Source organism: Neomonachus schauinslandi, chromosome 4, assembly GCF_002201575.2.
Source record: "Neomonachus schauinslandi chromosome 4, ASM220157v2, whole genome shotgun sequence".
Taxonomy (NCBI): Eukaryota; Metazoa; Chordata; class Mammalia; order Carnivora; family Phocidae; genus Neomonachus; species Neomonachus schauinslandi.
Window position 1 is genome coordinate 78,804,067 of NC_058406.1, and position 27,730 is coordinate 78,831,796.

The following is a 27,730-nucleotide window of genomic DNA, read 5'->3' on the forward strand; positions in this document are numbered from 1 at the left end:
TCAGTTTTGTCAGTAAAATGGGGATTGCACCAACTTCATGAAGCCTTTGTGAGCATTAAATTTGATAAGGTATGCAAAACATACAGAGAAGTAATTGTTAGTTGTAGTTTTTTGGTAAATAGTCACTATAAAAGTAATACAAATTGTTAAGTAATTAGTAATTAACTTAACCTGACATCTTTTCCTAAATTAATGTAGCTGGCCTCTCCTTTTTTTCTCAAAATGGAAACAGGTTTCTTATCATGATTAAAAGTAACACATGTTCTTTAAAAAAATAAAGTAATATGTGGTGCCTGGGTAGCTCAGTCGGTTAAGCATCCAGCTCTTGATCTCAGCTCGTCTTTTTTTTTTTTTTAAGATTTATTTATTTATTAGAGTGTGAGAGAGAGAGTGCATACGTGGTGGGGGGGAGGGGCAGAAAGAATCTCCAGCAGATTCCCCACTGAATGCAGAGCCCAACCTGGTTTTGATCCCATGTCCCTGAGATCATGAGATCATGACCTGAGCTAAAACCAAGAACTGGACGCTTAACAGACTGAGCCACCCAGGTGCTCCTCAGCTCAGGTCTTGATCTCAGGGTTGTGAGTTCAAGCCCCAGGTAGAGCTCCATGCGAGGCATGGAGCCTATTTAAAAAAAAAAAAAAAAGACTAATATGGAAAATACAGAGATAAAAAAAACAGTAAGAGAATAAGATCAACACATAGGGTTAATTCCACAGTAATCCTCTGATATAGGCACCATCACCTCTTTTATTTCATATATGAGGAAACTGGGAGTCAGAGGTATTAAGTAATTCGTCCAAAGTTATCATTTATATAGTATTTATTTGCCTTTTTGTTGTCCAGAAGAAAATTTCTATTTGGGGGAGATTGTGTTTCTTCTATCCCAAACATGTGGTTGTGGTAGAGTGGAGGCTAATCAAAATTCTCATGTCCTTTGGCCACAGAGTCAGGCATTTGTACCAGAAAGGGCCGATCATCATGCCCTTGGTCCTGTGGCTTACCATACGTTTCTGTCATGGTTGGCCATGTGATCCAGGCTTGTCCAAGCAGTGGCATTTTCTGGAAGAATTTCCAACTGAAGCACCAGGGAAACTCTTTTCTCTCTGGCCTTGTGGCTTGAAGAAAGTACCTTTATCATTGTGTTTGGCCATGGATTGAACTTACGGTAACAGCTGGCCTGAGAGAATGAAGCCAACCAGAGGGAGCAGAGCTGGTAGCCTCTGGGAGGAGAGCAAGAGTGAATGGAGGGAAGAGAGAGAAGAACCTGATGAGGTTTGAGTCCCTGGATCCAGGTATTTCTGAAGGCAGACCTATCCCCCAGCTTCTCCATGGTTTGGTGATACGAGCCTTGATCAAAACTGTCTTCCTCAACTCAATTTGATTTCCTGTCTTCTTTTTTTGCAGTCAAAAAAATACTGAATGAGCAGCTAGAGTCAGGATGCAAACCCAGATCTGGCTGACCCTACAACCTTGAGCTTCCTTCCCAACCTTCCTTGGAGACAACCTCTGCTAATGGTTTGATATTTTTCTCACTGTTTCTTCTTCTTTTTTTAATGACTAAACAAATATTATGGTATATGTAAATATTTAAATTTATGATATATGTTGCCAAATTATCATTCAATTTGGCTTTACTAATTTATACTTTCCCTAACACTTACATGCTAGATATCTTATGTTGCACCCTGGGGAGGGGGGGTGCCCTCTACCTTTTCTACCCTGTTTTGTGCTCTGAGAGGCTCAGCTGGGAGTATAGGTCCCTTACCTTCAGGCTTCTGGTTGGGCTGGGTTGTCCAGGATGGGGGGCACCGGCAGGAGATGAAAAGGAAGGAGAATTAAGAGGTTCCGCTTCGGGCACCTGGGTGGCTCAGTCGGTTAAGCGACTGCCTTCGGCTCAGGTCATGATCCCGGGTCCTGGGATCGAGTCCCGCTTCGGGCTCCCTGCTCTGCGGGGAGCCTGCTTCTCCCTCTCCCACTCCCCCTGCTTGTGTTCCCTCTCTCGCTGTGTCTCTCTCCGTCAAATAAATAAATAAAATCTTTAAAAAAAAAAGAGGTTCCGCTTCTCCTTGGCTCTTCCTGTGGTATTACGGAGGGCTGGCTGCCTTCCCAGACCTAAGGTTACAGTTCTCTCTGCTCCACTTTGTTTTTCTGCTTCTAGCCCTGGAGACTGCCCTCTTCCTTGTGGGTGCCCTCCACCCTGCTTGACACCGTTATGGATAACCCTTTTATTAAATGCTCTTCAAATTACCCAATTTGGGTGTGTTCTTAATTTCCTGTCTGGACTCTGAGTAATACCACTTGCAGAAGGGTGTCTTTTCCTTCCACATTTCATGTCAACATAGGATATTGCCCACGTTTTTAATCATTTCAGTTCTCATAAGGGGAAAATGGTATCTTGTTTTAATTTATATTTTTTTGATTATTATTGCATTTGAACATCTGTTCATATGTTAATTGGCTATTTGCATATTTCTCTTAATTGCTTGTTAATATTCTTTGCCCATTTTTCTTTTGGGTGATCTCTCTTTCTCTGTTTTAAATTCCTATTATGAGTGGAGTATTTGTTCCTATTATATTTTCCAACTGATTGTTAGTATAAGTGAAAATTATTTCTTTCATATTTTGTTATTCCTCTAAACTCTGTTAGTTTTAATAGATGTTAATTCATTCTCTCAGATTTTCTAATATCATTTACAAAGAATAATAATGCTATCTCTCCCTTTCTGATGTATGCCACATTTCTTTATCCCATTTCACCACACTGGCTAGATCCTCCAGAACACTCTTGGACAACAGGGGTGTCAGTGGGAATCTTTGTCTTATCACTGACTCTAACTCTACTTTTCCCAGAGTGTGCTTCACAGAACGCAAACACTGACAGATACCCCTTGAGAAAAGTTTAGACTGGTGTGGGAAGCACTACATATTCTTAGAGAGTCCCAGTGCACATGAGCATATTAAAAGCTCTAAGTTGTTTGTTTGTTTGTTTTGGGGGGGGGTTGTTTTTTTTGTTTTTTTTTTCGGTCTTTGCATAATATAGCTCCGGTACTGAATTTTATATAGTACATTATCAGCTTGGTAATTTCCATAGGTCCTGGAGGACCAAAATACAAACAAAATATTTTGTAATAATATAGCTAAACCACTGTGGTTTTATGCAAAAACTGAATTATTCCAAGGCTTCTTGATTATGTCGCTTCTCAATGCTCATTAGTATAGAAACATAAGCCACTGTATTTTGAATGTAAGGGATCATATGAATCATCCACCACTTTGGTACATTTTACTCTCAAAAGAAACAGCCGAGATTAAAACACTAACTTAAATGGAAGAATGGGTGTCAGGAAATTGAGCTGGTTTCTCCCCATCTCTTTCTTCTCCGTTTTATGCACACACACTCACACAACCAACCAACCAAATGAATAAAACATTCCTACCAACAGACCTCAAGTTACCATTTTCTTTCATGTACAGGCTTCCTTATTAACCCTGTCTCCCTTCTTTCCAATACCTTTCCATTGTTCCTTCCTGCCTCCTTTCCTTTCTTCCGGCAAGCGTGCATGTATGTGCGTGCGTGAGTGTGTGTTGTCTCCAGGAAAATCTCTACCATCCCTCTTTTCCCATTGCAATTATCAGTTAAAAATTACTGTTATCGTTGTTGATAAAAATCAAGTGAATATTAGAGAATACTTGCAAGGAGAAGAGAAAAAAGCACTCATTTTTTAAACTCACCTCCACTGCATAATTAATAAATGTTATGTTTTCACACGAAATTAAGACCTGATACAGAATTGGTGACAACAACCTCCAGAGACCTTGAAAAGGCTCAGAAGTCCCCTTCAGAATTCTCACAAATGTCTCATCTACATTTGCTTTCTCTTCCAATTAAGTCTATTATTCCCAGAGCATTTAAGAATAATAAACTATCTTTTATTCAATTTAACTTTCCATGTGCTTTAATTACTAGTATTGAAACAGTTTTGCTTTCTGCTGTATTTCATTGCAAGTCTTTCAGCTACATTATAAAGCTAAATTAAGGCTTTTATAGATTTTTTTTAGGATGAACCTGATCCTTATTTATTGCTTCTAGGTAATATTCATCTTAAGTTTTAAAAAACTGACATGTAAGTAAACTCTTAGAAAATAACTCACTCATAAATTGGCAATTTCCTGTGTGGTAAATAAATTAAAAAAATACCAAAAGATGGACTATTTTTATAAAATTTCTTCAGTTAGTTCCATTAGGCCGTTTTTGTGAGTGTGAATTTAAATCACATTTCAAGGTTAATATAGATTTACAGAAATCAGTGTTACCTCAACTTTATTGTTATGTCATTATTTTAGTCATATGTTTATTTTTCACTTTTAGTAAAATTTCTTTGATTTCTGAAGTTGGAATTCCCATGTTTAAAAGAATAGATCCCTGACTTTATGTTAAATGAAATGGCATACCGGTTTTTTGGAGGGAGGGGCATGGGGTGGTGTCTGGAAAAATGCCTTTTTCATTAAATAGATCTATAAGAAGAAAAATTCATTATTGCTAATGAATGCAGGGATTTTACTTACTGGAAGTAGTCAAGTGGTCTGGTACAGAAATGCACATTGCATTATGAACCATAACATTGGGAGGTTTGTAATATAAGAGCTGCTAAATATATTTTGAATATCACAAAGACTGTGTTTCTTCCCCGGAGCACGCTCTTTGTTATACCCTGCTTCTCATATTCTTATCTTTTTCGTGAGTAGTGAATCTCAATAAAATCTATGGATTGTGTTAGGTTTAAAGGTTATTTACTGAACCAATATTTTCACAGATAAGATCAATAATATATGTGTAAACCTTTGAAATTTAGATTGGAGAGGAAGCTGCCTAATAAAACCCTGGTACTGAATTTTATACAACATCTTACCAGCTTTTTAATTCTATATTCAGGTCCTGAAGGATCAGAAGACAAACTGAACACATCTGCAATTATCTGGATTTAGCCCCAATGGTTTTATGCAAAAACTCTGAATGCATTTAAGGTTTATGTATTGTGAAGGCGGTATGTAATGATTATCCATTTCATTTCTTTGTTAAGAACCTTTGTCTAATGTTAAAATTTTGAAGGAAAAGTTTTATGTTTATACCTATTTAGTTGCACCATTAGTTCAAGATATAGACTAAGGCAGTGCTAGAGTTCTAAAGCATGTTTCATTCAGTGATTTTTTTTATAGAGTTGGTATCTAATGCTGTATTTGTAAGGCCATCAGTTATTAAACCACGTAAGTGTTAAATTCCTTTTGAAGCTTTGAAGAGGTATTTTAATTAAGTTTTCAAAATTGCCTTTGGATCATCTTCACAATTCTGTAGTGCTATATTTCCATTAACAAAATAGTAATTAAAATTAAATTTTAAAGGAAATAACCACAGTGGGTCATACTTTTATTAACTTGAGGTAGATAATGAACCTGTCCTATATAAAGACTGAGCTAAATCTGCTGAAAGGCTGGGGATAGTATATTTTAATTAAGGTAATCCTTGTTTGCATCTAACAAACAGCATTGCCACTTAGAAATTTAAGATCTTGGTGATGCATATTAGTACGTTACCTCAACAATCTAATAGAGATTTAATACTTGTGTTTTAAAGAGCAATTTGTCATAAATTAAGAGCATTTGCATAGTAAATTTCAAGGATGTTATTCTTTGCAGAGTTTTCTATAATTAAGGAATGCATTAAACATTAAAATTTTATAATTTTTGTAGTACTAGGAAAGCTTGCTTTGTTATTAAACTGAGCCTTATTTTCAGCTGCGCATAACTGTATGGAAAGATCCAGTCTTAATAAAGACATAATGAATGTACTGTCACTAAGATTTTTTTCCCTCTTAAATCTTGAACGAAGGCTTATGTGTTTAAAGAATGTTTTATCGTGCGAAATGCAGCTCTGAAGACGTCTATTTACTTGGATGGAGAGTATCTAATCATTTAAAAAGTAGGCCAAAGAGACTTAGCCCAACCATACTGCTAAATAGTTGTAAGCTGCATCATATATAAATTAAGTGTTCTGTAATTGGGGGAATGGGTAGAATCTTTAGTTGGCTAAGTGTTTACAATATTCGTATCTACGTTAGTCAGTTAAAGGAATTAAAAAGCCCATTTTAATTAAGAATGACAACCTTATTCTCAAGGTTACTTTTATTTTAATAGCTAACAAGATAATTTTAGCATTTGCATTTTATTGATCCAGAGAGAATGATTTTATAAAATATAGTTTAGGATAAGGCTCAGCAGCCTGGTTCACTCATGGTCAGATGGATTTTTGACTTGTGGTGAGAGTCTCTGTCACTTGGACATTTTTACCTGGGGATAACTTTAGGGGATGAAGGGATGAAGGGATGTGTTCCTCAGAGAAGGATTTACACCGTACTCAGTTTACCTTCGATTACTGTGTATTCTTCCTTCTTATTATCTTCTCCTGTAAACTACCTGACTCCCTGTGCTTTCTCCAACCAAGAGGAAAGGATCTAGACTCTCTGCCACCAGGATCTACAGAGGTCATTGGCTTGACCTTGTAGTAATTTTTTAAAAAAGTTTCCCCTTGGCAGGGAACACAAGTGTTTATTGAACATTCATTCAGTGAATGTCTTCTGTCAAAGGACTAATTCAGGTTATATAGGTGTGGACATTATGTGACTCATGATTTTTAACTCAGCACTGCATCAGTTCTAACAATAATTATAAAATATTTAGATTCTTAGTTTTATGGTATGTTGGAGCCAGCGTGGAAGGTGATATTTCACTGTTCTCATAATTTAGAGATTTCTATGCTGTCAATATATCATCATCATCATCATTATTATATAATTAGCTATAAGAGTCTAATAGCTATAATGTGTTTTAATTAGCTATAGCTAAGAAATAATAGTAATGAAAGAGGATATTCCAATTCTTCCTTTCATTAGAAGGGCAGGCTGAAGTGAAAATAGTAGGCACCTGACGACAGTAGGTTGTGAGTTCAAATCTCAAAATTGTAATTATTGGCTGGGTGATCTTGGGCCTGAATTTCTACATTTGTATGCTGGAATGTTCACATTCCGTTCAGTTTTAGCTTCCTCTTTCTTCCACTTTAAAAGACTATATTAACTTGAAAGCTCTAGTGGTTTCAGAGATAACATCTCTGGTGAAGATTCCTTCTTGCCCACTGTTTGTACCACCAACTGCCCATCTCTACCCCTCGGTATTCAAGAGTTGAAAAATTAAAGCCCAGAAAGATAAAATGATTGATTGAGGGAAAACACGAAATAATTTAAAAATAAAATGAATAGTGGACACAGATCAACTTCTCCGGGCCTCTCAGTCCTCAGGATGGATTAAGTGTTCCCGTGGGGGGTGGAGTGCTGAGTTTTACCACTGGGACTTAGGGAGGAAGTGCCAAATTGTCTGTGATGGCAAAGAATCTACAACGTAAGGTCTTAGATTAAAACTACTTTCAGGCTATTTTGTTGTTGAGGTTACACTGTATTAGATGCCCAGCAAAATCTGGTGATTGGAAGCTGGTCAATGAAGATTCTGAACTGTAGATGACCAAATCTCCATCTGATTCAGCACTTTCTATGTCAGGCACCAAGCATTTCACATTTACTAACCTATTTAATTATCACTAAAATTTCATGAGGTTAGTCCTTTTACCACTCCCATTTTACTTATGAGAAAAGTGAGGCGCAAAGAAGAGCCCATTGTCCATGTAAGGAAGTCAGAGGACTGGGAAGCTAATCTAGGCAACCTGATGCCATAGCCTAACTGTTTAGCACTTTGCTATTCTGCCACTTAATATTCTGTGGGCTGTCTACGGAGAATTAGCACAAAGGTATGTATGGAGCCCAGATCTTTCCTTCTGTGACTGTTTTTAGGTTGGAAGTAGCTCTAATGGAGGGCACACATGGGAAGGGGTCTGAGAGAAGAGCAGCAGAATAGAGAGTAGTCATGTCACAGGGCTTTGGAGGCAGGAGATGTGGCTTTTACTTTATTTTTAAAAATATTTATTTATTTATTTTAGAGTGAGAAAGAGAAAGAGTGAGAGCATGAGCAGAAGGGGCAGAGGGAGAGGGAGAGAGAATCCCAAGCAGACTCCGTACTGAGCATGGAGCCACCACAGGGCTCAATCCCAGGACCCTGAGATCATGACCTGAGCCCAAACCAAGAGTCTGATGCTTAGCGGACTGCGCCACCCAGATGCCTTAGGAGATGTGACTTTTCACGTTGGTTCTGCAGCTCCTAGCATGAGCTCAGGTGAGCTGTGGAAGCTCTCTGAATTTCCTGCTCAGTAAGGTAGTGATGTTAATGTCCACATGGTAGTATTGTTGCTCCTCATCACCCAAGTGGCCGATGCTTGGTTCAAAGCAAGGGCTTTATCCTCAGTAACTATTGTTAGGATTTACCCACTTATTACTTAGAGAGATAAGGGATTGCAGTCGTACTCTTGTGCCCAAAGTGTTCCTGTTCAAAAGTTAAAGTCTGCCTCATTTTTGTTAATCTTGGTGGCTTATAATGGCCCTTGTTTCTGTGATATGGGTTTTACAATTGTGTTTTCAAATAAATATAACTTTCTCTTCTGGTTGCTTCTGTTTTTCCGTATGAGAAGGTAATAAGCATCTGCAGGAGATTGGAGGCTCACTGCAAAAATCCAAGATATGTTTATGAGCCACTTATTTGAGTTAATCTCTATGATAACACTTTGTGGGAATTAGCAGTGGTTAGATTGATTTTGGAATGACAATCCTAACATAGGACATTTTCATTTGGAAAGAGGAGAGGGAGTTTGATTTTTTCATTTCAGTAAATACGGCATACCTACCATGTGCCAGATATGGTGCCTGGGTAGAGTGAATACATTTCATTTTAAGAAGTCACTGAGCAATTGATGGAAGCTGTTTGCTATGCTGTGTTGAGGTGGATTGGGATCCCAAGCGGGCAGGAAAGTGTGCCAGGGTTTGAGAGAAGGGGATGACAGAATCGGACTATGTATTTACTCTGCATGATGTAACTACAATAATATGAGCAAAATCCAAACCCAAGTCATTTTTTAATAAAAAAAAAGTTTTTTATAAAGTGTTTTGAATATGTTGACTATTTTGGACTTTTTTCTATTATATCTAAATATAATTTGTATTATCCATATATTATATGATCACTGGCCTATTTTGCCTCACTCACAGCGTCATTTTATACCAACTTGATATGATCAGCGTCTAGATAGGAGTTTATCTTCAAAGAGAAGTTATTAATTATTTTTATATATATAACAAAGACATAGACCCTTCCCTTTAGGAGTTTAGAGTTTAAACTAGACCGTACTAAGACCAAAACACTCTATAGTATCAAACAGGTACCTACATTGAATAAAACATTTTGTATTTCCAGAAATGTCACTTACCTACAATCAGCGTGTGTGCTAGTAATTTTTGCTTCTGTTTCTGCAAAAACAGAAAGAACTAATGATTCAGTCCTAATGGGGAAAGAGCAAAGATGTCACAAAATCATACAGTTCTTTAAGTTAGTTTTTTTCATACTTCTTATTAGGATTATGCTCTTTATCTATGATTGCTGCTCTAAAATATTAACCTTTAGCAAAATTCATTGCACAGCTGGTTGTAGCTCTGTGATCTGCCCAATTACAGCATTCTGAATGTTTATACATCGTTGGGAATCCCCAGTGGGTCTCCCTAAATTCCCTGAAGAGAAAGAAAAATTCCAATCATTGTTTCCCCTTCCTGCTTTTGTTCCCAGAGAGAACAGACCTGCTCATCAAGAGCAAACACACGGAGGTGAGAGATCAGTAAAATTGTAGCACAAGGCAGCCGAGTTCTGCTTTGTTGAGCAGAAGGAGTGAGCCCTACAGTCTCCATGAGGTGTCTCGCTGTCTGCGGAGGATTTGTGTGAACTGTCAGTTGAAAGCATTGACAGTGTTCCATTAGTAATGAATTATGGGAGTAATTTCATTAATTTCTTTACCTCAGTCAGTACATGTTAGTGTTAAGTTGCTCAACCAAACATCAAAAGAACCACTGCTTTGTAACCTTTTAGTCTTTTACTGTGTAACCAGGAACAGCAAAGAAATAAATTAGTGTAACATTCCTTTAAAAAAAAATGACTGGAGATAAGCAGTGGGCATAATTTTTCCTGTTTTTAATTTAATAGCAGGTTTATGGTTTTATGCAAAACCATTCACATTACATTTGACCCTCTGGGAGCTGCCTGTTTTTTTTTTTTTTTTTTTTGTGGGTATAATTTTGAGTCTTTAATAATCTGTTGTTAAATCCAGTCTGAGTTTGATTAATGAATTGTGATGAGCCAGTGCATTAATTTGCAGGTTTGGTCTAATGCCCTAAAAGGCTGCTTTGTTGTGGATGTTATTAACACTAAACTCCTCAGGAGGAGCCATGGGATGGCAGTGTGCCCCAAATAATGGACAAGCTACATCTTTGGGAAATCCCAATGAGGGAACTATAGCTCTAGAAGTGACTATGGAGCTATGTTATTGAAGGAGAAAATCCTGATTGAGTTTAATGTCCTAGAACAGGGGGCTGCAGAGACCAAGGGTTCTCTGGATGGAATTCAGGGGGGCCTGTGGATTTAGATAGTAAAATAATTCTTTACTTTCATCAGGCTTTAACTGAAAATTCACATTCTGTTCAATTATAAATGTAGGCAACAGGCCACAGAATTATTAATAGTATCTGTGACTTTGTCGTCAATAAAAATCACAGATATTTTTATAACATATTATGGGGTTACAAGTAGCTCAACATGCCATTTGTGCTTATCACTGCTTCAAAATTATAGTTGTTATTAGGACAGCTGCTGGGTCTGGTTATTTAATGTGTTAGTAAAGAAATACTACATATCACAAATTTTTAAGATGATAACCGTATTTCAATATGATTGGTTGCATTTGTATTCTTGTTTTAGGCATTTAAATACATGATTCTGAGAAGGGGTCTTTGGCCCGCAAATGGTTAAGAACTCTCCTTTCTAGAGTGGCTGTTGTCCAAGCCACCATCTTTCTCTTTGGTAAATTGATACTTTACTTCTTCCTCAGAGCTCTATTTTCAGGAGCAGGTCCAAGGCTCGGGTGTGATACCCATGTGGCCAGATGATAGCAGTGACTATGTGGTGTTAACATTACCAACTTCTCATTTATTCCCCTACTTTCCTCCTTCTGGGCTCCTGGAAGCTACAGACTGTTTACTTTATTTGCTGTTAATTTCCCAACCACATATTATACTGTTTGGAACATAGTAGACACTTAGAAAATATTTAATGAATGAGTGATAGTTTAGGAGGAAATAATTTTTTTTTTTTTGCCCCATTTGAGTGAATCTGGGCTTTAAGATCATTTTTTAAAGTGAAAGAAAAATCTGGTCACATTCTGAAGAGTTTATTGCATTATAAAAGGTATTTACAAGGCATTACGAATGTTTTTTAGGAACTAATATTAACCAGTTTATTGTCCAGCAGCTCAGCTTATTGGGGAACTGTAGACTCTCATAACTGATTTTTAAAAGGCATTGATATCATTAAACAAAGAGAACTGGAATTCTCCAAGGCAACTACAGCTCTAAAGACTCTCTCATGCGGGCTGGGTCTCTTTACACACACAGACACACACAAAAACACATCCACACACTTATAGCCACTCCCAGCACACATGCTAATCTCTTATCTCTCTGCAGCTATACTTGCCTTTGGAGATTATTTTTCAATTTAATTTAACAAGTATTGAAACTGAAGCACAAAGAGGTTAAATGATCAGTGACCTCCTAATTGCTAAATCCAATAAAGCCTTCCTGGACCTTATCTTACTCGACCATGCTCCTGCATTTTATGTTGTTTACCTTCTACTTTTTCTGAAAGTCTGTGCATTTGCTATTTGCACCACTCAGAATGCTTTCCTTTCCTGCTCCTTTCTGTCTCTGCCCCCTACCCTTCTTCCAGAAGAACACAGCTTTCACACCCACCTGGTCTCCATCCTTTAAGTAGAGCTTTGCTCTAGTTCCGTGTTTATCAAATTTTTTTTTTTTTTTTTTATCATTCTTGCCATCCTTAAGTAGCCTTTTTAGACATTTAAAAAAAACTCTCCTCATTCTCTCCTCCACCAAAACCTGGTGTAATTTTAGAACCACAGATACACTATAGATCAGTTGATGTACTCTAGCCTTCTGCAGGGAAACAAACCAATATAATATCCAAGAACCAATTTCCCCTCTCTGGGAGTTGGATCACCCCTGCTGAGAATGCATACTCTTGTGGAATTCAAACGTCGCCAGACTGTGGATTCAAAAGAGGTTGCGAAGGGCACCAACTTCTAGCCATTTTGCTAACAGAAATTCCAGTCTTTCCTACAGGATTTCTTCCCTCCCCCAACTTTTCAGGAGTGTTTACCTGTTTTGTATATAAAAGTAGGTTTTGTTCTATCTGCCTGTTTCTACCTGTGGGGGAACTGGGAACACAGTCACTATCTCAAGGATGGACTGGAAGAGAATTGTTCTCCGTTCTGTCTTTGGTCATGACAGTCAAGCCCAGTGAAATGCAGCTGGTGGGCAGTGACTCTCAGAACCCTCTTGTTGCTGCCACAACTGCCTAGTGGGCGGGAAGATGGTCACCCTCACTGCTCTTGCTGCTGGCTACAGGTGCCCATGTTTACTGACTGGCCTTTGCCCAGGTCTCTGATAGAGTAATTGCTCAGGCAAGTGTGCTTTTTGGTGATACCCTTTTAATTCCCATCTTACACAATTGTGTTTTCTGGGGTGCATCTGAGACACCAGGTCAACTAGGCAACTATCCCACTGTCTCTCTGTCCTCCAAGTTTGGCCCATGCTGTTCCATCACCCTGGAATGTTCTTCTCCTTTTCAACTAGATAACTCTACTCTCAGTTACCATGTTACAATGTCATTTCTTTCAGGAAGCTCCTCAAATGCTCCCCCACAGTCTATGTGTGGATACCCTTCCTGCAAGCTCCCATGGTATCTTGTATTCCTAGAGTTATTATATATAGACTGCTTATTTTTCTGTATATCCCATTATCATTTAGCCTCCTTACATGCAGAAAGCATGATGGTTTTGAGGTTTAGCAAGTAAAAATATAAGATGCCCAGTTAAATTTGATTTTCAGATAAACAATGAATATTTTTTTAGTATAATTATGTCCCATAATTGAATATTTGCATATGGGGCATACGTATTTGAATATGGGACATACATATACTAAGAATTATTCATTATTTATATGCCATTCTAATGTAACTGGCCATCCTGTATTTTACCTGGCAATCCTAAGAACATGTCATGTTTTACTGTGTTCCTGGAGCCTAGCACAGTTCCAATCATCTAGGAGACACTCTGTAAATCCTTACATAGTGGATGAATTTATTCTAGAAGCTAGTGATAGAGCAGTGAACAAAACAAACAAAAGTGTTTGCCTTCTTGGAGGTTATATTCTAGTGGGTGAATATAAATAATAAATAAATAAAATACATAGCATGTCAGTGTTGGTAAGAGCTATGGAGGGAAATGAAGCAGAAAGGGGGATATAACATGTCTAACATAGGGCTGATTTTTCTTCTTGTCAAACTTGCTGTATGTTCATTCTTCCTTCAGCTGATGGCAACTCCATTCTTACAGTTGTTTAGATCAAACCCCCGGAAGTCATCCTTCCTCTTTCTGTTATACTCCTCATCCAATCTGTTAGGAAATCTTATTTGTTCTCCTTTCCAGAAGCTGACCACTTATTACCATCTCTACTAAGAAGTCATTGGTCCAAGCCACCATCAACTCTCACCTGGATTACTGCAATAGCATCTGGGATGGTGTCACTTCTTCTGCCCTTGTCTCTGTATGCCCCATTTTATTTATTTATTTATTTATTTTATTTATTTTTAAGATTTTATTTATTTATTTGACAGAGACAGAGATAGCGGGAGCAGGAACACAAGCAGCGGGAGTGGGAGAGGGAGAGTAGGCTTCCCGCCGAGGAGGGAGCCCGATGTGGGACTCGATCCCAGGACCCTGGGATCATGACCTGAGCCAAAGGCAGACGCTTAACGACTGAGCCACCCAGGTGCCCGAAAGAGATTTTTTTAAATGTAACTCAGATTATGTCATTCCTTTCTTCAAAACATTCCAATGGCTCCCTACTTTCCTCATTTTAAAAACCAGGTCTTCAAGGGTCTTCATGATTCAGCCCCATTATCTCTTTGATCTCAACTCCTGCAACTCTTTCTCACTAGGGTGACCGACCAACCATCTCAGTTTGCCCTGGATGCCCTGAAAGTCACACATCCCAGGAAACCCCTGAGTCCCTGGTGAACTTGGACAGTTAGTTGCTCACCCTACCCATCACTCTAGCCACTGTACCTTTTTACTGTCCCTCCAACATACCCGGCACACTCCCACCTCTGGCTTTTGCACTTGTTCTCCCTGTTATGAACATTCTTCTCCCTATATCTAAGTCACTAATTCCTTTCTACCTTCAAAGTTTTGTTCAGATGTCATTCCTCTCAATAAAGCTTGCTCCCAAAACCCTATTTATAATTTAATTTAAACTCCTTCCGCATGCCCTCTGAACAGTCTGACAAATGCTCCTTGACCTGCCCGTTTTATTTCCAAAGCATTTATCCACCTCCAACACACTGTATAATTAAAGTGTCTATGCTTATTGTTTGTCTCTTCCTTTTAGAATCTAGGGCCCGTGAAGGCAAGAATCTTTGTTTTGTTTACTTATTTGTCCTAAGCCCCTAAGTACCTGTCTCACATTGGCACTGGATAAATATCTGGTGAGTTGAACTGAAAAGGGATTGGAAGTTGTTGGTAGTGGAAGAAATTGCAATGATTATGGTCAAGGACGAAGGTGATATTTACGCAGAGATCTGAAGAAGCGAGGGAATGAGCCATGTGAATCTAGGTGGAAGAAACATCCAGGCACGTGGAAGAATGAGTACAAATGTCACGGGGCAGGAATGTGCCTGTCATGTTTGCAAAGAGCAAGGAGGCAGTAAGACTAGAGTAGAGTGGTCAAGATGTGGGGGGGTAGGAGATGACGTAGGTGACTGGATGGCAGTCCAGATGATGTAGAGACGTAGTCGTGACCATTATTTGGCTTTTATTGTGAGTAAAATGAGACGCCAATTGAACAGTTTTGGGGAGAGTGGTGACGTAATGTGATTCAGCTTTAACAGCTTACCCTAATGACTGTGTTGACAATCAGCTATAAGGAGCAAGAGTAGAAGAAGGAAGGCCAGATATGAAAGGAAAATGAATCAAGAAAGAGATGATGTTGGTTTATATAAGATTAGCAAATGGCGGTAGTGAGAAATGACCAGATTCTGGATAAATTTTGAATTGAAGCTGACAGGAAATGTTGATGATCTGGATGTGAGGTGTGAGAAAAAAGAAGAGTCAGGAATAATTCCTGATTTTTTTTAAAGTAAATTTTTCCTTGCAGTATAATCACGCATACAGAAACATGCCCAAATCATAAGTGTAGAGCATGCTGCATTTTTCTCAAAGGGACAATACTCATGTAATCACCTCCTCCAGCAAGACATAGAACATTACCAGCCCCTGCTATGCTGCTTCTCAGCCATCATCCCTCCTCGAATAACCATTGTCACTGATTCTTCCCACTAAGCACAGCTTAACCTGTGTTCACAAGTTTTGATGTCATGTTTTCATTATCATTTAGGTCAAAATATTTTCTAACTTCTATTCTGACTTCTTCTTTGACCAATTTCCAAATATTTTGTGGATGTTCTAGTTTTTATCTGGTTACTGATTTCTTGCTTAATTCCACTGGTTCCAAGAATACATTAATGGTTTCAATATTTTGAAATGTTGGGGGACTTAGGAACTCATTTTATGGCCCAGAATGTGGTCAGTTTTGGTAAATGTCTCACGTTTCCTTATTAGATGGAGAATTTTATATCTGTCAATTAAATCAAGTTTATATAATATATTATTTAGCCTATTAACAAGTCAGGAAATGACAGATGTTGGCGAGGATGTGGAGAAAGGGGAACCCTCCTACACTGTTGGTGGGAATGCAAGCTGGTGCAGCCACTCTGGAAAACAGTATGGAGGTTCTCAAAAAGTTGAAAATACAGCTACCCTATGACCCAAAAATTGCACTACTGGGTATTTACCCCAAAGATACAAATGTAGTGATCCGAAGGGGCACATGAACCCCAATGTTTATAGCAGCAATGTCTACAATAGCCAAACTATGGAAAGAGCCTAGATGTCCATCAACAGATGAATGGATAAAGAAGAAGATATTTTATATATATATATATATATATATATATATATATATATATATATATAAAAGAATATTATGCAGCCATCAAAAAATGAAATCTTGCCATTTGCAAAGACGTGAATGGAACTAGAGGGCATTATGCTAAGCAAAGTAAGTCAATCAGAGAAAAACAATTATATAATCTCACTGATATGTGGAGTTTGAGAAACAGAACAGAGGATCATAGGGGAAGGGAGGGAAAAATGAAACAAGACAAAACCAGAGAGGGAGATAAACCATAAGAGACCCTTAATCTCAGGAAACAAACTGAGGGTTGCTGGAGTGGAGGGTGTGGGAGGGATGGGGTGGCTGGGTGATGGACATTGGGGAGGGTATTTGCTATGGTGAATGCTGTGAATTGTTAAGACTGATGAATCACAGACCTCTACCCCTGAAACAAATAATATATTATATATTAATAAAAAAATATATTATTTAGCCTGATTGTTCAGTGAGTAATTTTTCAAAGTTTATTGAAGTTTCCTTAGTTCTGTTAATTTTTGCTTTACTTTTTTGAGAGACTGAATTTAAAATTGTCATATCTTTCTAGATTAACTTTTTTTTTACTATTTATTTATTTATTTATTTATTTTTTATTTATTTATTTATTCATGAGAGTCAGAGAGAGAGAGAGGCAGAGGCAGAGGGAGAAGCAGGCTCCCCGCCGAGCAGGGAGCCCGATGCGGGACTCGATCCCAGGACCCCGGGATCATGACCGGAGCCAAAGGCAGACGCTTAACCATCTGAGCCACCCCGGCGCCCTTTTTTTTACTATTTAAAAAGTTCTTTTATTGTCAAATAAATCATACACACAAAAGAGAGGTAATGTATCACATATATATAGTTTAAAGAATAATAGAAAAATAAAAGTCTGTGAATCCACAACACAGCTTAAAGATAGCCCTGTTCTTGTTTATGTTCCTGCCTAGTTCTCTCTCACACCACTATCCTGGATTTTTTTCCTAAAGATTTATTCATTTATTTGAGAGAGAACGAGAGCAAGCGAGCGAGCGAGCGAGAGAGAGCATGTGAGTAGCAAGTGGGGGGGGGCAGAGGGATAGAATCTTCAAGCAGACTCCCCACTGAGTGCCAAGCCAGACTTGGGGCTCCATCTCACGACCCATGAGATCATGACCTGAGCTGAAACCAAGAGTTAGCACTTAACTGACTGAGCTACCCAGGCATCTTGGGTTTTTTTGTTAATTGCTCTTGCTATTAAAAAGAGTCTTATCATAATTATAAGCATCCCTAAATTATGATTTAGTTTTATCATTTTTTCATCTTCACATCTGGGAGATTAACTTTTAAATACCATTATGAAATGTCCCTTTTTATGTTTAATGATAGTGTTTACATATCTCTGCACTCTTTCTCTGTAATTTCAGATGTGCTTATTTAGCAATGTACAGTTGAATTTTTATTTTTTCATTTAGTTGAACAAACTTTATCTTTCAGTTGAAGTGTTTAGTCCATTTACATTTAATGTAAGTAATGTAAGGATATATTTGGGATTATATTTACTGGATATAACAGCATGCATCTTTAATTAATAGAGTCTAATACAAATTACCACTTCTCAGATAATGCTAGGATTTAATAACATATTAATTCCATTTATCCCCTTTGGCTATGAGAGTTACTGCTCTCATGCATTTTAATCATGTATCTTAAACTTCATAGTATATTATTACTGCTTTGTAGTCAATAGTCATTTATATTTATACTCATATATACCTTTCTGTTGCTCTTCATTCCTTCCTGAATTTCAGTCTTTCCATCTGGGATCATGTTCCTCCTGTCTAAAAACCCCTTCAGTATTTCTTTTAGTATGGGTCTGCTGACAACAAATCCTTTTTTTTTTTTTGATGTCTTTGTATCTGAAGGATGTTTTTACTGTGTATAGACTACTAAGTTGTCAAAATTTCTCTCAGCACTTAAGATACATTCTATTTTCTTCTGGCTTCCAAGGTGTCTGTTCAGAACTTAGTTGTCATTGTTGTAGCTCCTTTGAAGGTAATATGCTTTTTCATCTGGCTGTTCTTATGGCTTAGTTTTTGTCTTTGCCATTTGGCAGTTTTATTATGATGTGACTAGTAGCTTATTTATCCTGCTTGGAATTTGATATCTTTTGTCTGTTTTAGAAAATTCTCAGACATTGTATCTTCAAATATTGCTTTGGCCCCCATTCCCTCTTGAACGTACTTCTGGATATCCAGTTATACTTACATTACACTTTTGCCATCACTCATGTGTCTCTTGCACTGTTTTCTATATTTCCATTCTATTTTTTCTTTGCTTTTTGGGCTAAATATCTTCTACTGAGCTATCTTACAGTACTAATCCTCTTTTTACCTGTGTTTAATCTGCTATTAAACCCTTCTGTTGACTTCTTAATTTTAATTATTGTATCTTTCAGTTCTAGAATTTCCACTTGATTATTTTTTAATGGATTCCATTTTTTCTAGTGAAGCTATCTTGTCATCTATTTTTAAAATATATTTATCCATGTTTGATAACTTTGATATCTGAATTATCTGTGACCCTATTTCTATTGTCTTTCTTTTTCTTTTTTCTGATTTATTGGTATGTTGGCTAATGTTTTGTTGAGTGCCAGAAACTTTGCATGAAAAATTGTAAAGGCTCTGGATGGTGCTATTTTTCTCTAGAGAGGGTTAACTTTATACAATGGTAGGCAGCTGGAATAAGAGCAGAGCAACTCAATCCAATCAGTCTATGACTGAAAATAATTGGGTCTCAGAATTTGTAAGGTTGTAGATTCATCTGCTTGGTTCAACTTGTAGGCTGGGTAATCTTGGACAAGTACATAATATTTCTATTCATCACTTTTTTCGTTGATAGTACAGGGAAAATAATAGTACTTTCCTCACAGGGTGGTTAAGAAAATTAAATGAATTCATATATGAAAAGTACTTAGATTAGTACCACAGTAAGTGGTTAGTAAGTGTTTGTTAGTGTAGCTAGTAAGTCTTGCCCTGATCAAACAAATATCCAAGACCAAAATCTTCTCCTTCCACTCCTGCATTTAACAAATATTAATTGGAATGGCTACTGACAATGGAACTCAATATGTGGAGAAAGACTAGACCTTGTTAGAGGATAGGAACAGGAAATAGGGTGGAAATGTAAAACACTTAAAAGCTTTTGCTATATTGATTATAGAGTCAAAGATATAATGTAAGCATCTCAGTGCTGGTCCATTGTTAACCAGATAATTTCCTACATGTAATTCAGTTAGTTCCCATAATGCTAAGTGGAGTTTCAAGGTGCAAGTCTTGCACTGTGGAGGTGATTTTAAAGACTGGTCAATTTCCTGCTTGCTGTCTCGGAAGTGGGAGTGAGTGGTTAGAGAAAGCAAGCCTCAGGAAGAAGGAGTAATAGTTTCTAACGTTCTCCGCATCCTATCTCCTGGGCTTTGTTTTACTTCCTTTTGGAGTAGTGCATTCTTGATGTAGGTTCCAGTAAAGATGTTCTATCAACCATGAATTAGACATAATTTCATTTGAGAATTTCCCAACTAATGTTTCTTCTTCACTTTTATAAGAATCATCCTAGTAGGATCATTCTAGTTTGATCGGATTTAAGGTACATGATTATGCCACAGACATTGTACATGAAGCAATCTGTGTTTTGACTGGTGATAAATTGATAATCACCTAGCCGGCTCAGCCAGTCCACAGAGAGGCAGTTAATATTGTGAAACTTCAATAAAGTCGGCTGTCAATGCGATAGATATTACAGGTGAACTCCTTGATCTCTCATTGTAATCCTTTGAATCTCTGTTATCCATCATTCTATAATACATTTGTTTAGGAGGAAGATAAGCTTCTAAAATCTCACCATCAAAGTAAGTCTCCACAATAACATTTCTAAATCTGACATACAAGGCTCAACAACACTGTCAGAACACTATTTAGCTATCAAATTTAGTGAGGTGATGTACATTTACAGAAGGATGGCAAGAGATTGAAAAGTGTTCCCCTTTGTTTTCTTGGACAATAAAAAAGTTTTAGAAGCATATCCTTTTCCACCCCCCTTACCAACCAGCCCTTTGAGTAACTTGGTATTAAGCTTCTGAAATTTTCCCACTGCTAAGTGTTAAGTGGTACAAAGAGTAAGAATTAGATTACAAAAAGGTACAGCTTTATTCTTATGAATGGAAGCCAAACTCTGAAGAAGCAAAATATTGACAGATGTTTTTTATTTAGGAAAAAGGATTAAATTCTTTTTTGTTTTAGTTATTTTGTACTCGGTTTCATTGTCAAAATGAGTTAGCACCTCAGTAATTCTTCTCAGAGAACTTTTACCCCACAAAGGCCAAGACTCGAGTAAAACTAGTCATGGCTCCACTTAGCATTTCTAGGGTGTTACCTTTTATGAAGAAGACATTTACTCTAACCATGGTATATTTTGAATTTATATGAACATTCTAGTGAATGATCTAATTGTGTGCAGTTTAGTTTCCTGAGGAAAGAATTTTCTTCTGTTTAATCTCAGGAAATAGGATCAGCTCTGCAAAAGTATTATAGAGCCCAAGGAAACACTTCCTGTATTTAAGTTAAGCAGCTTTAAAATTGCTTAAAGGGGTCTTACTAATTAGAATTCCAGTGGAGAAAGCTTGGGAAGGTTTCAGAATGCTGTATCTGAATCCACTTCTTTTCCGCTCCTGGTGGGAATTTTGAAGGGATTTCACGTCGTTTCCCTAGGAGGTCAATTACAGACCTACTTTCCCCAATAATTTTTTAATTCATTATTCTCAAATATCAAATACACAAAGGAAAATATAGTCTTTAAGCTATGGTATGAGACATAGAGATGGAATCAAAGGTTTCTTATAGTTTCAAAAAAAATTTGGTTTTCTTCATCTTTATTCAGAATAGGCTGGGAGGAGTGTGGAACTGAACGTTTCTGAGGATATGGACTTCATGACAGCAAGCTCCTTGAGGACAGGGACATGTATCGTAACTTTTCTCAGAGCAACTTGCACAATATTTTGTGCAAAATTTACCTTAATAAATATGTGATTAAATCTACTGATTTCTGTTACTTGGAAAAGTACTTCTCACTTAGGTATTCTAAAGCAGCCTGATTGTTTTGAAAGAGAAGGATTGTGTCAGAATGTGTTTCAGGCAATCTTTAGTGTGCTTTACTTGTAGTTGATCTCTCGTGCCAGCTGGACCTTCCTGGTGTGAGTAGAATGTTGCTAACTAACAGGATGTTTGCTCTGGCTTTTGAACCTATCATAACTAAATTTAATAAAAGGGCTGGAAAGCAAGGGAGGCAAGCATAAGATTAAGTTTTTTTTTACATATGGTACATTATTATTTCCAAAAAGAAAATTATATCTAACATTATAATTAAAGCAAATTTTCACAGACTTATTGGAGGCATTGTGTAATATTTTTAATCATGGTAATAAGCAGTAAGTTGAAATGCTCAGAAAAGAAATAGTAATAATAGCTAATATTTATTGACTACTTAGATGAGCCATGTTCTTAACCTTTAGGAACAGTGCCTTCCAGAGCTGGGTCACATTTTCCATTTTTTTATTCAACAGCAAGGTGACCAACTGTATTTTAGGCCCAACATAATTTCTTTCAATCCTAGGTATGTGAGGCTATGTTCATTTTCATAGTCATGTTAAAGGTTTTGGACCTTTTAATAGCATTTCATCAGATGCTTCTAAGGACCTGACAGAAAATTCTATGCCCCATTTACCTTGTGTCTTTAAGCCACATTCAGTTCTCCATTCTGGGATATCTTCAGTCATTGGACTCTGAGGAATTTGAAGAGCTTACCAAGGCACTTCATTTTGTTAAATGCTCCCAGTGAGCCTTCATGTGGTATGTGGAATTTCATTAATTTGGAACTCAATGTCATCGCATTCAGACAAGGCCAGTCTAGAGGGCAGAATTTTGGAGGAATTCACAGAAAGGAGGATGCTGGAATACCCAAAGGAGGAACATAGGGGTAATATACCGATATTGTTATTTACCACACAGAAGATGAGCTTCAAGGGATTTTTAAACCATTTTAAACCTTTGGTATAAAAAAAGCTGATAGATAAATAAATTTATTGGATTTGGGAAAGACATATGGTTCCTGCATCCTGACACACAGTGACAAAGTTGTAAGCAGATGAGAGAGCAGAAGAACTCACTCTCTTTCTCAATACTCTCTGTGGCTGGTGCATAGTAAGCTTCCAATTAACTTTTGTTGAGGGGATGAAAGAAATTGCTATGAAGGAAGATTTCTTAGGATACTAGACCAAAATACCAAACCATGATCATCTCAAAAGAACGTTAACTCTGGATTTACTTGTGCAAATGAGGAGGACAGTGTGAGAGGCAATGGGGACAAGTGATAAAATAAATGCTTGTTCCCTCAAGATTCAGTGTGCCCATTCACTAGCACACTCTACAGTATAAAGGAGGCTAGTATAAGTGGGGACCTGTGGAGCCAATAAGCTTTTGTTTGATTTTTAAAACTTTTTTGTTTGCTTATTTGCCCCCTACCCTCAGCCATACTGCTATGTGAGAATAGTGGGGTGGGATAATCTTAGATGAGTCACTTGACTTGGATTTTTCATCTCTAAGGAAATGGGGTTGGAACAGGTGAGACTTGACATCTTTTTGAGCTTTTATCTTGGATTTTTTTCTTTCTTTCCCCTTCTCTCTTACTTGCAACTCACCTCCACACAGTTTTATTTATATTTTATTTATATTTTATTGGCTCACCCCCAAATTATAAAATCTCTAGGAGAATATACTTATGCTTGTCTTTGCCATTTACTATTTGATTAGAGCCCAGAAACTGTGAGGTTACACCATTAACTTGTAAATTTCTGTCTGATGGAAAAAATAATCTCAAAGATTTAATTAATTACCCTGAGGACATTAACCAGTTTTGTACCTAACCTAGCAGTTTTATTCTATCTTTCCTTTATTAGAATTGCCTGTAAACCCTAAGTCCTCAAGTGCTCTTTGTTTTTATTTATTTTTTATTTTTATTCAAGTATAATTAACATAGTGTTATATTAGTTTCAGGTGTACAATATAATGAGTTGATAATTCTATATATTTCTCAGTGCTCATTAAGATAAGTGTACTCTTAATGCCCTTTTTGAACTAATTGGGTTGTATATATGTTGGTGTACACAGATTTTCTGATTTTAAGACTTAGCTGCAAATGGAAAGAGCACAGAAAGAAAATGAGAGATTGATTGGGGTGAGGTGGTGATGTATAAAGGGGCAGTTGAAGAAAGACTGATTCCCTGGTCCCTTATTTTAGGGAATTTAATAAGATGAAGATTGGAATTCCCAAGAGGAGAGACAGAGCAATGGATTTCTTTCTGTAGTTAAGATGTTATATAATATTCCTGGAAAGACCTGGGTGGATCCCAGCTCTGGCAGTGGCCAAGCAGGAGGGCTTCCCCTACTTGCTTCTTGTTCCCCACCCTGACTCATACACCTGACAGAGCGGCAGCCCACTATTCCCTTCTAGAAGTCTTGTGACAAGATTCTCAAGATGGAATGGTCTTTGAGAGATAGATCAAAAGCCCCTCAGTTCACATTTGTCTCTCTCTTTATTTAGTTCTCTAGGATGAACAGGGATTTGCTTTTCCTTGTTTTAGGAATTACCCTATTGGGACAAACAGCTGTTGAGTTATATGATGTGGAAGAAGGGTTATCAAGTTTAAGTTCTGAATTCTCACTTTTTGAAAGCAATGTATCCTGCAATTACTTCAGGTATCAGTTCTAAGTTTCATAAAGTTAAGCTTATTGAGTTTGGGGGCATTATTTCCAGTATGGAGCACAGTAACACGTATGTAACATCTGAAAAGTCATTCCTTAAAAAAATTATAAATAGCACCTTATTGTACATTAGGAGCTTCATGGATTTTTTAAAAAGTGTATTTTCGAAAACTAGATTAAAAAACATAAGTTAGCTATATCCTCCAGTGAATTAGGAAACTCACAGTACTGTTTACTTGGGGCTAAAATAATCCCCAGGATACCTATCTACTTCTTGGGTCATACTGCATCCAGTCACGGTAGAATACTAGCGGGACTTCAGAGCTCTACCAGAGAATCACAGACTACAGCCGGGGATCCAAACCCAAATGCTCAGGTGGTCTCAGTAAAAGAGGTCTTGGCATGCAGAAGATGCTCAATAAACATTTACTGAAAGACTAAAACAGAGGAAATTGCTAAGAGCATGGTAGAAGTGAGGAGGTTTCTGGCAACTTTATAAAGCACAGCAAAAGTAAACAATTACTTCATGCAGGAAGCCATAGCACAGAGAGATTCAGGTGGCTAAACTAGGTGCCATAGATCTAGCTCAGCCTCTGCTACAGACTTGTGTCTGTGGGCAAGATATTTTAACTTCTGTGAGCCTCAGTTTCCTCTCTGTGAGAGAAAGTGGCTTCCAAACTGTGGTTTTCCTTTTTCAAACTGAAGTTTCTGAAGAATTCTAATATACACAATAGGAAAAGTAGACCCCTTGGGTTGAATCAAGGAAGGCAGACTGTAGCCCTGCCTGCTTTGCCACCCCCTGGACCCCCTCAGCACACAGTTTGAAAGTGGTTGGACTTCCTCTGTGAGGCCCTCTCCGGCCGTGACATTTGTGGGCGGTGTTAATAACCAGGGTCCCAGGGAGCTGTCCGGAGACCAGGGGAGGGCACCCGAGGGCATACTTTGAGAAGTACTACTTTAGAGTGTCTTCTTCTCCCCTCACACCTATTCTGGGCCCTTTGGTCTCTAAGTCAGTTGATGGCATCAAAATCTACGTTGTCTCCTACACCCGAACCCTGGGAATTATCCAAGACTGCCCCCTCAGTGCCCATATCCATTAAGTCACCAACTGCTCTCGGTTTTCATCTCTGAATATTTCTGAAACCTACCATTTCTTCTCCAAACCCACTACCACCCCCAGGATTCAGGCCTTTATCCTCTTTCTTTCTTTCTTTCTTTTTTTTAAAGATTTTATTTATTTATTTGAGAGAGAATGAGATAGAGAGAGAGCATGAGAGGGGGGAGGGTCAGAGGGTGAAACAGACTCCCCACTGAGCAGGGAGCCCGATGCGAGACTTGATCCCGGGACTCCAGGATCATGACCTGAGCTGAAGGCAGTTGTTTAACCAACTGAGCCACCCAGGCACCCCCCCTTTATCCTCTTGCTCTTGGACAATCACAGAAAACCCTGACCAGCCTTCTGACCTTCAGTCTTAGTCCATCTCCATCTGTGCCACTCCTTAACAGAAGTATTTTCATTGCTCCCCATGGCTTAAAGGACAATCCCAATCTCCTTCAGAGAGCAGGTGGGCTCTCCATGACTGGCCCGACCCACCTTGATAGCCTCTACTCACATGTGCCATCTTGTCCTTTATGCTCTGGCAGGATCAAACTGCCCAAAGTTCTTCAGATACACCACATAGTGTTACACCCTCACCCTTGGGTCCTAGGGATTCTCCTCCTATCTTGCCCTCTACCTTTCTTTTCTATAGCTCCTTTATAGTTTCTTTACGACTTTGTGCAAGTGTTATCCCTACAGAAGGCCAGCTAAGGGCCTCATTGTGTCTGTTAGGACTCTGCTTGCTGTTACCACATTATATTAAAATTATCCAGATAGATATAGTTCTTCCATTAGATTGTAACTCACTGGAGACCAGTATTATTTCTTTTTATACCTCTTATTCCCCTGTGTCAGATACAGTGCCCATGAGCTTCTCAGTAAGCAGCCTGTCATGGGATTATCTCTGATCTCAACACATCAACTCACTGATTGGGTTTCCCGTGAGATTAGTCAAGAGATGTAAGGGAATTCAGGGGCAAGGGAAGGGCTAATGTAAAGTGTAATACTTGCAAAATTAAAAAAAAACCCACTTTTACATATAAATGCTATTCTAGTATTTATCATAAAGCTATTTAGAGCTTTAAAAGTTCTATTTTCTGGCGCCTGGGTGGCTCAGTTGGTTAAAAGTTCTATTTTCTTTTCCTTTTAATAAACTGCATCATTTAAGAAGAGGAATGTCAAAACACACAAGTGAAAGATGGTAAGTAAATTTATTCAAGTAAACCTTGGGTATTTTGAGTAAATTGCCAATTGTTCCTTTGTCTTAGCATGAGCCTCATGGAGGGTGAGTGCCTACCATGTCCCCCAACCCTGGCACACTTGAGGATCAGGGAAGCAAGCTTCTTTCCTTGTCTAGGACCAAGGCTACCTCTAGCCTATATGGCACCTTTGTGTGAACGAGGAAAAAGCAACTCCTCTGCAGTGATGCAGCCCCAAAGGCACAGAGTTTAGCGACAGAACCATGACTTTGTGCTAAGACAAAGGTGACTGCCCTCTAGGCAGATGGCCCCATAGGCAGGGAAGCTGGATTGGCACCTTTATGAAGGGCACAGACTTACCGTGCCTGATGCAAAGAGCAACACATTCCCTCCTTGTCCTCAACTGATAACCTGTTGCTGCCAACTAAGCAGGAAAAGGAATAGTCATGGTCTCTCTGAAGAGCATTTTGGTAGGTTTTCTTGTTAAGTCTAGCTTGCCGTTTTGATGGGGCTAGATAGTGGCATTCTGTGGTGCTTTCTGAGCTGTGACCCAGAGAACACCCTTCTTTGCATAGAATTGTCATTTTGTATAGCTCATTTTGCTAAGTGGCAAAGCTGATTCTGTCACAACATGAGCCAAACAAAATGGTGACCACTGGCTCATGCGTGAGGGATCTCTTCATTTCCACGCACCCTCGTAAGCATTATTCACGAGCAGTTCATTACTGGTCTTTATGCATAAAATGAATGTGACATTTGAGACAGATGTTTATTGTTTGTTACATATATATGTATATATATATATATTTTTTTTTTTTTTCAAAACTCCAGCTACTGAAATTGGCCAAAATTACCATCACAAAGCACAGCTTTTGTACATTGGGGGTTGCATTCTGATCTCTGACCTGTAGTAACAGCATTCAGATGTGGTGATCTACTCATGGACAGACTTTTCTTTTTATTGACAGGAGGGATGGAGTTTCTTGAACCACTGTGCTCAGGCTGAAACAACTGCTGAGTTCCACCAGGGGCTGCTGTTGAACTTCTAAAAAAATATAATATTTTGGAGAAGAAGGGGGTTGGTGGTGCATGGGGAGGGAGGGATGGGAAGGGGGGAAGAAGAATAGAAAAAAAATCTTGGAAGAAAACCTGACATTTCTGTCTAAGGTGCTTTTGCTTTTGCTGATGCCACCCGTGGAATGTTTCGGAAGTGTCAGTAATAAATACTTCTCTCAGAAATCTTCTCATTCTATATCTCTGCATATTATACCCCAAGGAGAGTCATACAAAGACGTAGCTGTCAGGGTCTAATTTTGGATC

General features: G+C 38.2%; 1 long non-coding RNA gene across 1 annotated transcript; it reads left to right on the top strand.

The window, feature by feature from the left end:
- The first annotated feature begins 1,407 nt into the window (after positions 1 to 1,407).
- Positions 1,408 to 22,195, top strand: LOC110580570. Its single transcript, XR_002480356.1, has 3 exons — positions 1,408 to 1,518; positions 4,937 to 5,048; positions 22,091 to 22,195. It is a non-coding gene; the product is annotated as an uncharacterized LOC110580570 (long non-coding RNA).
- The last annotated feature ends 5,535 nt before the right edge of the window (positions 22,196 to 27,730 follow it).